The following is a 13,868-nucleotide window of genomic DNA, read 5'->3' as shown; positions in this document are numbered from 1 at the left end:
TACTCAGCTGGCCTACTTGTGCCTCCAGATTTCTGATGGAGGATCTTGTTTCACTCATGAAACTGAAAGTGGCCTTTGACAGATCAGAGACTAGATTGGCTAAATTAGAAGTGTGTTGTTCAAAATTCTCTGTCTGTTGCTGAGTAGATGATGGAAAAGGCTTGCTATTGCTCAGCCTATTGCGTCCACCATTGTTAAAGCCTTGTTGAGGCTTTTGTTGATCCTTCCATGAGAAATTTGGATGATTTCTCCATGATGAATTATAGGTGTTTCCATAAGGTTCACCCATGTAATTAACCTCTGCCATTGCAGGGTTCTCAGGATCATAAGCTTCTTCAGAAGCTGCCTCTTTAGTACTGTTGGATGCATTTTGCCATCCATTCAGACTTTGAGAGATCATGTTGACTTGCTGAGTCAACACTTTGTTCTGAGCCAATATGGCATTCAGAGCATCGATTTCAAGAACTCCCTTCCTCTGAGGTGTCCCATTATTCACGGAATTCCTCTCAGAAGTGTACATGAATTGGTTATTTGCAACCATGTCAATGAGTTCTTGAGCCTCTTTAGGTGTTTTCTTTAGGTGAATAGATCCACCTGCAGAATGGTCCAATGACATTTTCGAAAACTCAGATAGACCATAATAGAATATATCTAATATGGTCCATTCTGAAAACATGTCAGATGGACACCTTTTGGTCAACTGCTTGTATCTTTCCCAAGCTTCATAGAGGGATTCACCATCTTTTTGTTTGAAGGTCTGAACATCCACTCTAAGCTTGCTCCACTTTTGAGGAGGAAAGAATTTATCCAAGAAGGCCGTGACCAGCTTCTCCCAGGAGTCCAGGCTATCCTTAGATTGTGAATCCAACCATATTCTAGCTCTGTCTCTTACAGCAAAAGGGAAAAGCATGAGCCTATAGACTTCAGGATCTACTCCATTCGTCTTAACAGTCTCACAGATCTGTAAGAACTCAGTTAAAAACTGATAAGGATCTTCAGATGAAAGTCCATAGAACTTGCAGTTTTGTTGCATTAAGGCAACTAGCTGAGGTTTTAGCTCAAAATTGTTTGCTCCAATGGCAGGAATGGAGATGTTTCTTCCATCAAATTTGGACTTGGGTTTGGTAAAGTCACCAAGCATCCTTCTTGCATTATCATTATTGGGTTCGGCTGCCATCTCCTTCTCTTGTTCAAAAATTTCTGAAAGGTTACTTCTGGATTGTTGTAGTTTAGCTTCTCTTAGTTTCCTCTTCAAAGTCCTTTCAGGTTCAGGATCAGCTTCAACAAGAGTGCTTTTGTCCTTGTTCCTGCTCATATAAAAGAGAAGAAAACAAGAAAAGAAAGAGGAATCCTCTATGTCACAGTATAGAGATTCCTTTATGTTAGTAGAAAAAGAAAGGGGAGAAGAGTGAAGAAGAGTGGGTTCGGATATTTAGATGAAGAGAGGTGAAGAGAAGTGTTAGTAAATAAATAATTAAATAGAAGAAGAAAAGAGAGGGAGAATTTCGAAAATAATTTTGAAAAAGGGGTTAGTAATTTCGAAAATTAAAGATAAGATATAATCAAAATTAAAATTTAAAACGAAAAGAATTTTTGAAAAAGAGATGAGATATTTTCGAAAATTAGAGAGGAAAAAGTAGTTAGGTGGTTTTGAAAAAGATAAAAAACAAACAAAAAGTCAAATAGTTAGTTGAAAAAGATATTAAAGTCAAATTTGAAAAGATAAGAAGATAAGAAGTTAGATAAGATATTTTGAAATCAAATTTTTTAAAAAGATAAATTTTTGAAAAAGATATGATAAAAAGATAAGATAAGAAGATAAGATAAGATATGTTTGAAAAAGATTTAATTTTTAAAATTACTTAACTAACAAGAAACTAAAAGATATGATTTTAGAACTTAAAGATTGAACTTTTCTTAACAAGAAAGTAACAAACTTCAAATTTTTGAATCAATCACATTAATTGTTAGTGTAATTTCGAAAATATGATATAAAGATAAGAAAAAGATTTTGAAAAAATTTTGAAAAAGATTTTTGAAATTTTCGAAAAATAGAAAAAAATGAAAAAGATATAATTTTTGAAAAAGATTTTGAAAAGATAAGTTTTTTAAAATTGAAAATTTGACTTGACTTGTAAGAAACAACTAATTTTGAAAATTTTTTACTAAGTCAACTCAAATTTTCGAAAATTATGAGAAAAATAAGGAAAAGATATTTTTTTATTTTTGAATATTTTAATTATGAGAGAGAAAAACACAATTATGACCCAAAACATAAAAATTTTGGATCAAAACACATGATGCATGCAAGAACACTATGAATGTCAAGATGAACACCAAGAACACTTTGAAGATCATGATGAACATCAAGAACATATTTTTGAAAAATTTTTGATGCAAAGAAAACATGCAAGACACCAAACTTAGAAATCTTTAATGCATGGACTCTAACAACGAAAAATGCATATGAAAAACAACAAACAACACAAAACAAGAAATCATCAAGATCAAACAAGAAGACTTGTCAAGAACAACTTGAAGATCATGAAGAACACTATGAATGCATGGAATTTTCGAATAATACAAGAAAAAAATTTTTAAAGCATGCAATTGACACCAAACTTAAAAATTGACTCAAGACTCAAAGGAGAAACAAAAAATATTTTTGATTTTTATGATTTTATTAATTTTTTGGATTTTTATTAATTTTTTCGAAAATAAAGTTTTGGAAAAACGAAAAAGAAAAGAAAATTTTGAAAAAAGATTTTTGAAAAGAAAATTACCTAATCTGAGCAACAAGATGAATCGTCAGTTGTCCATACTCGAACAATCCCCGGCAACGGCGCCAAAAACTTGGTGCACGAAATTGTGAATCATATGTTATTGCATTTTGTAAAATTCATTGCTTTTTTCTTTCCCTGGCAATGGCGCCAAAAACTTGGTGTCAATGCCATGGTTCACAACTTCGCACAACTAACCAGCAAGTGCACTGGGTCGTCCAAGTAATACCTTACATGAGTAAGGGTCGATCCCACGGAGATTGTTGGTATGAAGAAGCTATGGTCATCTTGTAAATCCCAGTTAAGTGGACTCATAAAGTCAAATGTGATTAGATTGGATAAATAAAGATAAATAAAATAAAAAGGGATAGAAACACTTATGTAAATCAATAGTGGGAATTTCAGATAGGCGTATGGAGATGCTGTGCTCCTCTTGTATTTCTACTTTCTTATTACATTCATCCAATCCTTCTTACTCCTTTCCATGGCAAGCTGTATGTAGGGCATCACCGTCGTCAATGGCTACTTTTCATCCTCTCGGGAAAATGGTCCTATGCGCTGTCACTGCATGGCTAATCGTCTGAAGGCATCACCCTTGTCGATGGCTACATCCCATCCTCTCAGTGAAAATGGTCCAAATGCTCTGTCACAGCACGGCTAATCATCTGTCGGTTCTCAATTAGGTTGGAATAGAATCCCTTGATTCTTTTGCGTCTGTCACTAACGCCCAGCCTTCAGGAGTCTAAAGCTCGTTACAGTCATTCAATACCGGAATCCTACTCGGAATACCACAGACAAGGTTAGACTTTCCGGATTCCCGGAATCCTACTCGGAATACCACAGACAAGGTTAGACTTTATGGATTCCCATGAATGCCGCCATCTATCTAGCTTATACCACGAAGATTCTGTTGGGGAATCTAAGAGATATGCGCCCGGCCTAAGGTAGAACGGAAGTGGTTGTCAGTCACGCGCGTTCTTAGGTGATAATGATGATGAGTGTCACGGATCATCACATTCATCAAGTTTAAGTGCAACGTATATCTTGGAATAAGAATAAAAGAGAATTGAATAGAAAATAATAGTAATTGTATTGAAACTTGAGGTACAGCAGAGCTCCACACCCTTAATCTATGGTGTGTAGAAACTCCACCGTTGAAAATACATAAGTGAAAGGTTCAGGCATGGCCGAATGGCCAGCCCCCATGATCTAAGAACTAATCGTCCCAAGATGTCTAATACACTAGTAAAAAGTTCTATTTATAATAAACTAGCCACTAGGGTTTACAGAAGTAAGTAATTGATGCATAAATCCACTTCCGGGGCCCACTTGGTGTATGTTTGGGCTGAGCTTGTTCTATCCACGAACTGAGGCTTTTCATGGAGTTGAACGCGGAGTTATAGCGTGTTTCTGGCGTTCAACTCCGGGTTATGACGTGTTTCTGGCGTTTAACTCCAGACAGCAGCATGTACTTGGCGTTGAGCGCCACTTTACGTCGTCAATTCCCGAATAAAGTATGGACTATTATATATTGCTGGAAAGCTCTGGAGGTCTACTTTCCAACGCCATTGAGAGCGCGCCATTTTGGAGTTTTCTAGCTCCAGAAAATCTATTTCGAGTGCAGGGAGGTCAGATTCCAACAGCATCAGCAGTCTTTTTGTCAGCCTTTTTCAGAGTTTTGCTCAAGTCCCTCAATTTCAGCCAGAAATTACCTGAAATCATAGAAAAATATACAAACTCATAGTAAAGTCCAGAAATGTGAATTTAACATAAAAAATAATGAAAACATCCCTAAAAGTAGCTTGAACTTACAAAAAACTACCTAAAAACAATGCCAAAAAGCGTATAAATTATCCGCTCATCAGAGGTCACAAAAATTACTGCAAAAATTAAAGAAAAAAAAAACAGCATTAAAAATAGTATACTATGGAGGAGAAACTTACAAACGCCAGTAAGGGTAGCAAAATGGGCGTTTAACGCCCAGTCTGGCACCATTCTGGGCATTAAACGCCAGAAAGAAGCACCAGACTGGCATTAAACGCCAGAAAGAAGCCCAAACTGACGTTATACGCCAGAAATAGGTTCCAGCTTGGCGTTTAACGCCTAGAAAGGAATAAAATCTGTCGTTTAATACCAGAAACAAGCAGCAGTCTGGCGTTAAACATCAGGATTGCACAATAAGGGCGTTTTGCACGCCTAAAAGGAGCAGGGATGAGAAATCCTTGACCCCTCAGGATCCCCACCTACCCCGCCCCCTCTCTCTCTCCCTCACACATCTATATAACACTCCACCCAAAACACCACTCACCAATCAAATCATATCCTCTTCCCTATATTCTCTTCACCAATCACCTCCGTACCTCTTCCCCAAAAACCCTACCTACCTCATTTTCAAATTCAAACACTTTTCCCTCCCAAACCCATCCAATTCCATTCGGCCACTCTCCCTCTCTTTCCCTATAAATACCCCTCTTCACTCCTTCATTTTCACACATCACAAACACTTTTCTACCCCCTTGGCCGAACCTCTATCTCATTCTATCTCCTCTATTTTCTTCTTTTCCCCCTTCTTTCTTTCTTCTTTTGCTCAATGATGAGCAAACTTTTTAAGTTTGGTGTGGTAAAAGCATTACTTTTTGTTTTTCCATAACCATTTATGGCACCTAACGCCGGAGAAACCTCTAGAAAGAGGAAAGGGAAGGCAAAAGCTTCCACCTCTGAGTCATGGGAGATGGAGAGATTCATCTCAAAGGTCCATCAAGACCACTTCTATAAAGTTGTGGCCAAGAAGAAGGTGATCCCTGAGGTCTCTTTCATGCTCAAGAAGAATGAGTATCCGGAGATCCGACATGAAATTTGAAGAAGAGGTTGGAAAGTTCTCACCAACCCCATTCAACAAGTTGGGATCTTAATGGTTCAAGAGTTCTATGCCAATGCATAGATCACTAGGAACCATGACCAAAGTATGAACCCGAATCCAAAGAATTGGCTTACAATGGTTCGGGAGAAATACTTAGATTTCAGTCCGAAAAATGTAAGGTTGGCGTTTCACTTACCAATGATGCAAGAAAATGCACGCCCCTACATTAGAAAGGTCATCTTTGATCAAAGGTTGGACTAAGTCCTTATGGACATATGTGTGGAAGGAGCTCAATGGAAAATAGACTCAAGAGGCAATCTGGTTCAATTGAGAAGACCGAACCTTAAGCCTGTGGCTAGAGGATGGTTGGAGTTCATCTAATGCTCCATCATTCCTACTAGTAACCGATCCAAAGTAACTGTGGATCGGGCCATCATGATCTATAGTTTCATGATTGGGGAAGAAGTGGAAGTTCATGAGATCATACCTCTAGAACTCTACAAGGTGGCTGACAAGTCATCCACCTTGGCAAAGTTAGCCTTTCCTCATCTCATTTGTCACCTATGCAATTTGGCTGGGATTGACATAGAAGGAGACATCCTCATTGAAGAGGACAAGCCCATCACTAAAAAAAGGATGGAGCAAATAAGTGAGCCCACTCATGGACCTCAACAAGAGCATGAGGAAATTCCTCATCAAGAAATCCCTGAGATGCCTCAAGGGATGCATTTTCCTCCACACAACTATTGGGAGCAACTCAACACCTCTTTGGAAGGCTTGAGTTACAACATGGACCAACTAAGGGTGGAGCACCAAGAGCACTCCATCATTCTCCATGAGATTAGAGAATATCAAAGAGCTATGAGGGAGGAGCAACAAACCCAAGGAAGGGACATATAGGAGCTTAGGCGTTCCATTTGACCTTCAAGAGGAGGAACTAGCCGCCATCACTAAGTCAGACCCGTTCTTTGATTTCCTTGTTCTTATTTTTCTGTTTTTCGAATTTGATTCTATATGTTTGTCTATGTTTATGTCTTCATTACATGATCATTAGTGTCTAGTGTCTATGTCTTAAAGCTATGAATAACTCCATGAATCCTTCACCTCTCTTAAATGAAGAATGTGCCCAATTACAAAAGAATAAGAAGTACTTGGATTTCAAATTTTATCTTGAAATTAGTATAATTATTTTGATGTGGTGGCAATACTTTTTGTTTTCTGAATGAATGCTTGAACAATGCATATTTTTTATAGTGAAGTTTATGAATGTTAAAATTGTTGGCTCTTGAAAGAATGATGAACAAAGAAAAATGTTATTGATAATCTAAAAAATCATGAAATTGATTCTTGAAGCAAGAAAAAGAAGTGAATAATAAAGCTTGCGAAAAAAATGGCAAAAATTAAAAGAAAAAGAAAGAAAAAGAAAAAAAAGCAAGCAGAAAAAGCCAATAGCCCTTAAAACCAAAAGGCAAGGGTAAAAAGGATCCAAGGCTTTGAGCATTAATGGATACGAGGGCTTAAAGGAATAAAATCCTGGCCTAAGCGGCTAAATCAAACTATCCCTAACCATGTGCTTGTGTTATGAAGGTCCAAGTGAAAAGCTTGAGACTGAGTGGTTAAAGTTTGATTCAAAGCAAAAAGAGTGTGCTTAAGAACTGTGGACACCTCTAATTGGGGACTTTAACAAAGCTAAGTCACAATCTGAAAAGGTTCACCCAGTTATGTGTCTGTGGCATTTATGTATCCGGTGGTAATACTGGAAAACAAAGTGCTTAGGGCTACGGCCAAGACTCATAAAGTAGCTGTGTTCAAGAATCAACATACTGAACTAGGAGAATCAATAACACTATCTAAAATTCTGAGTTCCTATAGACGCCAATCATTCTAAATTTCAAAGGATAAAGTGAGATGCCAAAACTGTTCAAAAGCAAAAAGCTACTAGCCCCGCTCATCTAATTGGGACTAAGTTTCATTGATACTATGAGATTCATTGTATATTCTCTTCTTTTTATCCTATTTTGTTTTCAGTTTCTTGGGGACAAGCAACAATTTAAGTTTGGTGTTTTGATGAGCGGATAATTTATACGCTTTTTGGCATTATTTTTAGATAGTTTTTAGTAGGATCTAGCTACGTTTTAGTATATTTTTATTAGCTTTTAAGCAAAATTCACATTTCTGGATGTTACTATGAGTTTGTGTGTTTTTCTATGATTTCAGGTATTTTTTGGCTGAAATTGAGGGACCTAAGCAAAAATCTGATTCAGAGGCTGAAAAAGGACTGCTGATGTTGTTGGATTCTGACCTCTCTGCACTCAAGATGGAATATTTGGAACTACAGAAACCTAAATGGCGCACTCTTAATTGCATTGGAAAGTAGACATCCAGGGCTTTCCAGCAATATATAATAGTTCATACTTTGCCCGAGTTTAGACGACGCAACCTGTCGTTCAACGCCAGCTTTCTGCCCTAATCTGGCGTTAAACGCCAGAAACACGTTGCAAGCCAGAGTCAAATGCCAGACAAACTAACATTTAACTCCAAAGAAGGCCTCTACACGTGAAAGTTTCAATGCTCAGCCCAAGCACACACCAAGTGGGCCCGAAAGTGGATTTCTGCAACATTTACTTATTTCTGTAAACCCTAGTAACTAGTTTAGTATAAATAGAACTTTTTACTATTGTACTAGGGAGCTTTTGGAACATCTTTGGACCATTGTTCACGTTTCGAAAGGCTGGCCATTCGGCTATGCCTACCCTATTCTCACTTATGTATTTTCAACGGTGGAGTTTCTACACATCATAGATTAAGGTGTGGAGCTCTACTATTCCTCGAGTATTAATGCAAAGTACTATTGTTTCTTCTATTCAATTCATTCTTATTCTTATTCTAAGATATTCATTCACACACAAGAACATGATGAATGTGATGATTATGTGACACTCATCACCATTCTCACTTATGAACGCGTGATTGACAACCACTTCCGTTCTACATGAAGACAAGCTTGAATGTATATCTCTTGGGTTTCTAATCAAACGATTCACATCGACTCCCCTCTGACAATGGGGAATCTGAATCTGAGATTAGAATCTTCGTGGTATAAGCTAGAATCAATTGGCAGCATTCTTGAGATCCAGAATGTCTAAACCTTGTCTGTGGTTAGGATCTGGGATGGGATGACTGTGACGAGCTTCAAACTCGCGACTGTAAGGTGTAGTGACAGACACAAAAGGATAGTAAATCCTATTCCTACACGATCAAGAACCAATAGCTGATTAGCCATATGATATCTGTGCATGGTATTTTTCTTCCGAGACGAGAAATCCGACAGTTGATTAGCCGTACAGAAATCGTAGAGGACCATTTTCACTGAGAGGACGGGAAGTAGCCATTGACAACAGTGACACCCAACATACAGCTTGGCATAGAAAGGAGTATGAAGGATTGGATGAAGGCAGTAGGAAACCAGAGATACAGAAGGAACAACGCATCTCCATACGCTTATCTGAAATTTCCACCAATGAAATACATAAGTATCTCTATCTTTATTCTATGTCTACTTATCTTTTAATTTTCAAAACTCCATAACCATTTGAATCCGTCTGACTGAGATTTACAAGGTGACCATAACTTGCTTCAAGCCGACAATCTCCATGGGATCGACCCTTACTCACGTAAGGTTTATTACTTGGACGACCCAGTGCACTTGCTGGTTAGTTGTGCGAAGTTATGAAAAAAAGTTGAGATTACAATTGTGCATACCAAGTTGTTGGCGCCATTTAGATCACAATTTCGTGCACCACTCCACCACCTCCTTCTTCATTAGGGTTTCACTTGGTACAGGGTCATCTTCATCTTGCTCTTCCACTTCCTCTTTTATACTCAACATTTGGTCTAAAAGCACTTCCATGTTTTTGAAAGAGGTTTCTTGTTCTTCCCAAGATTTCCTCGTCTCCTCTTCATATCTCTCAAGCATGGACTCAAGCTTTAAGAGTCTTTAGTTCAGGAAAGTTTGTGTGGGTTGTGAGTTTTGGAAGGGATTTTATGTTGAGGCATAGTCAAGTGATGAAGAATTTTCAATTGAAAAACTAGGAGGTAAGATTGGGCAATTTTGCATAAATGAGTTGAAGGTTTGCTCAAGTGATGATGACTCTTGATAAGTGGAGTATGGACTATTGAATCCTCTTTGAATTTGATCCTCCCACCCACAACTTGGGTAATTGTTGAATTCATCACTGTGTGGATCATTTTGTGACACTTGGGAGGAATCTTGCATGAATATATTGAAAGCACAATCTAGTGATGGTGTCTCTTGATGAATAGAATATGGAGCATTAAAATCTCTTTGGTTTTGACCCTCCCAGCCACAACATGAATAGTTGTCAGAACAATATGAGTCATTTTGTGGCTCTGGGAGGTATTCTATTTCACTTGATTGTTCATACTCTTGTTGATATTCCAATGCACCATGAGGGTATTGACATTAATCATTTTGTGGTGGTGGGCAATATCCCATGTAAATTGCTTGATCATTTTGTAGCCGTGGAGCATATCCCCACTGGGTCGATTGCTCATAATCTGTCATTTCTTCGTGATATTCGCAGCTATCAATAGGATAATGACCTGAATCATATTGTGATAGTGGGCAATATCCCATGAAATTCTCTTGATCAAAAGATGAGATGAACACAGTCACCAAGAAAAATTGAAGTTTATGTCACATATGAGAATTTCTTAGTGAGGCAACAACACAAACACCTTAGTGTCAAGAGAAAACAGAAAATTAAAAGAACTTAAAAGAACAAAAACAAAGAAAAATGCTTAATCTAGTCTTATCACCGACTTAATCATTGTTTATCTTAATCAATCCCCGGCAACGGCACCAAAAACTTGATGAGCGAAAATCGATTCCACACAAACTAACCGGCAAGTGTATCGGGTCGCATCAAGAAGTAAAACTCACGTGAGTGAGGTCGATCCCACGAAGATTGATGGATCAAGCAACTTTAGTGAGGTGATTAGTTTAGTCAAGCTAACAGTGGTGAATTAAGTAAAATTTATTACGAAATGTAAATTGCTAGGAATTTAAAGTGCTAAAAGTAAATGACTGAATATTAAATGAAGCTCAAAGCAATCAAAATCTATCTATCTATATATAATAAGCAACTAGTGCTTGATTCATTGCTTGACAAGTGTCCAATTTATTTACTCAACAAGTGGTGGGTTTATTTGGATGACAGGTGGCATAATAGAAAGTAAAAAAGGAGTTCAGGTTTTGAATTTTGAAAGTAAGGAAAAATTGATTTTGAGCGCAATCTTTCCATTTTTGAATCAGAATTTGAACATTTCAAATGAGAGTTATACCAAACAAATTTAAATTCAAATTTTAAAAATAAGATCATTACTTGATTTCTTTTATCCCTCTCTATTTTCTATTCTCTCTCTCTCTGATTGAGGCAGATGTGGAGTATACACAAAATAATTTGTGGTTTAAAATACGACAGATCACCAGTGAAGAAGTAGAAGGATCTCATTGGTGTTGGAACCAATAACCGGCAGAGAAGATAAAGAATGGCGGTGGTCGGTGTTGCAGTTGGGAGAGCATCTAGTAGAAAAAAATAGAAGATGGTGGCAGAGGCTCCGAACCTGCTTCTATCGAGCAGCAAAGATGAAGAACAATATGCAAAAGGTGATAATAGTTGTTGATTCAGCGAGAAGAGAAAGAATAGGGGCAGAGTGAGTTGTGAGTTGTGTTGCTACCGTCAGTGAAGAAGTAGCAGGCGGCAAGTTAACGATATCGGTGAAAAGAACGCAAAGATCTGAGATTCTACCATTGGCGGTGTTGCATAGGTAATTTGCTTTTTAAAAGTTAGAATAGTCATCATGTCCCTCTTCTTCTTGGTTATGACATCCTTCAATTAATCTTTTATCTAATCATAGTTACTCCGGTTTTGTAACCGGAACAGACTATGAGGTTACTTGAGAAGACTATGAGGTTACTCAAGCTCTATACAGAGTGGAGGATCAGTTACGTTTGAAGGAGGACAGCATCAAAGAAATTTCCTAAATTGGAGGAAGTTTTACATTTTATATGAAAAGCATGTTCCGTTGATCTACTTTTCACTTTGCTTTTTGAGTATGAAATTTAAACCTGAAGTTGTTATATGTTGATGACGTGCACAATTTAGATTAAAGATGAACTTTATGCTCACATTTTATTGGAATCTGCTATTTCAACTTGCGTGCATTGTGCATGGTATTTTCTAGAAAAATAGCAGTTTATAATTTTATATTGAAGTCATGATTTTGGACAAGTATATGTTGCATTATTTAGGGTGAAATTTAAAAGGGGTTTGAGTTTTGGTTGCAATTAGGATTTATTAAGTGGAATATGGTTTAAGAAGTTTCAAGTAGTTGCATATTTAGAAAATGAATGGTTCTACTTCATTTTTCGGCTTTCTCTTTAAAACTAGCTCAATTTCATAGACTCTTTGTATTTAACAATCTAACCTGAAGCTTTATTCAGTTTAATCTACTTCTATTTTGTTTTGTTTTGTTTTGTTTTATTGTTGCATAACAAAAATAGCCCCTTGGATTTTTATGCTAAAAGAAGAGAAAAAAAAGAGAAAATGCTTAGTCCACAGAGGGAGGCATTTGGTTTAGGCAGTGACTTGACCACTCACTAATCGCTCGGTTGATTCATTGCTTAATTTTCAATAAGGATAGAGGATTTGTGTGTGAATTACTTTGGTAAGAACAATGCTTTAAGATGAAGACTACTTTGTGTTTTTATGTGTTTAAATTAAGAAAAGACCCTGTTGAAAGCAATCGTTTTTATTGGGATTGTCCATGATTCCTTTAAAAGAAGAGGTTAGTTGAATAGTTTTATCTAATATCAACAACCTAGAAGAATCGGTTTTTGATAATTGGAATATGCAAAATAGATCTGTATTTGTGGTTTCTAATTGTGGAACTTAGGTAACTTAAATAGTGAAACTGAACTCAAAATCGATTCAGTGAGTAGACATGTAAACTATAGAATTTGATTAGGAGAACTTTTTGGTATCCACTGCATCATTGTAGCTGCAAGGTATGGCTGTTTGTATACATTTCTTAATCAGAACTAATAAATGATCTAATTTGTATTGTTATGCAAGGAAGATGTTTTGAAGTGTGTGACTGTTGAAAACAAAATTGGCTGAAATGCTCTTTATGTGCTTGCCAAAATGATTTCATCTCTGGATTTGTTATCGCCTTTTAATTTTCTAAAACTTTTCTTTATAAATTCTAGAAGTAGACGACATCCAGGTTGTGTCTGTTGAAGTAGATCTCAATTCTCTTCTCTTTTGCGGGAAAACTTAGTTAATGCACAGTAATCTTTGACATAAAAATTCATAGACTTAAATATTAGCCTCCCAACTATGTTTATATATTTTTTGAAAATTTATATAATTTTGTTTTGGCTTGCTCTTTTTGTTTTTGGTTCCCCTTTATCTCTTCTCTGGTCTAATTTGATTAGAGATAAAAATTATCATTAGAGTCTTCCCAATTTGTAGGTCAAAGTGATTCCAAGGCAAGATACTATCCCAGAAGAGGTTGTAACCACCGACTAAGTGGGATTTACAGCAACGAGGGTCATACTAAAAAGCCAATCGACGTGGACGGTGGGAGAAGTCAGGAATAGATTTGAGATCGACGTTAGTCTCCTGCTAACAGGAAATGATGGTGAGTCTTCTTACACATTCATCACTTTTTACCCCTTTTGTTTTTTAGTTTTTTCCAAAGTTTTAGTGGATTGTAAAGTGAATTTTGGGTTGAAATGTGAAACTGTGTTGTGGTGTTGTATGGTTCAGGTCAGGCTTACCCTTCTGAAGCAGTGCGAAGTGAGTCATTTTGAGCATACTTTCCAATATTGGTAAGTGGTAACTAAGGACTTTGTTATACTCTTCTGCTTCTGTAAGAAAAATTAAGGGGGAAAAATATAGAAGGGTCTATGTAAAATATTGGTTTGAGAAAAAAATTATTTATTTATTATTATTATTTGTAGGTTTTATAAGATGAATTGAATTATTCAGAATGTAATATTAGACTAGAATTTATTTGCTTTAACGGATAAGAAAATAAATGAAATTATTGAACTTGAGTGAAATGATGCTTTTCAAATTCAAACAATGAAATGGGGCAAAATAATTTGATTAGCTCCTATGGAATTTGAAAATTGAAACATA

General features: G+C 36.7%; 1 non-coding gene across 1 annotated transcript; it reads left to right on the top strand.

The window, feature by feature from the left end:
- Positions 1–674: 674 nt before the first annotated feature.
- Positions 675–778, top strand: LOC130977623 (small nucleolar RNA R71). The gene has a single exon (XR_009085309.1). It is a non-coding gene; the product is annotated as a small nucleolar RNA R71 (small nucleolar RNA).
- Positions 779–13,868: the final 13,090 nt, after the last annotated feature.

The sequence above is a fragment of the Arachis stenosperma genome, chromosome 4, assembly GCF_014773155.1.
Source record: "Arachis stenosperma cultivar V10309 chromosome 4, arast.V10309.gnm1.PFL2, whole genome shotgun sequence".
NCBI lineage: Eukaryota > Viridiplantae > Streptophyta > Magnoliopsida > Fabales > Fabaceae > Arachis > Arachis stenosperma.
The sequence above is the reverse complement of the archived record's forward strand: the minus strand, read 5'-3'. Positions and strand labels throughout refer to the sequence as shown.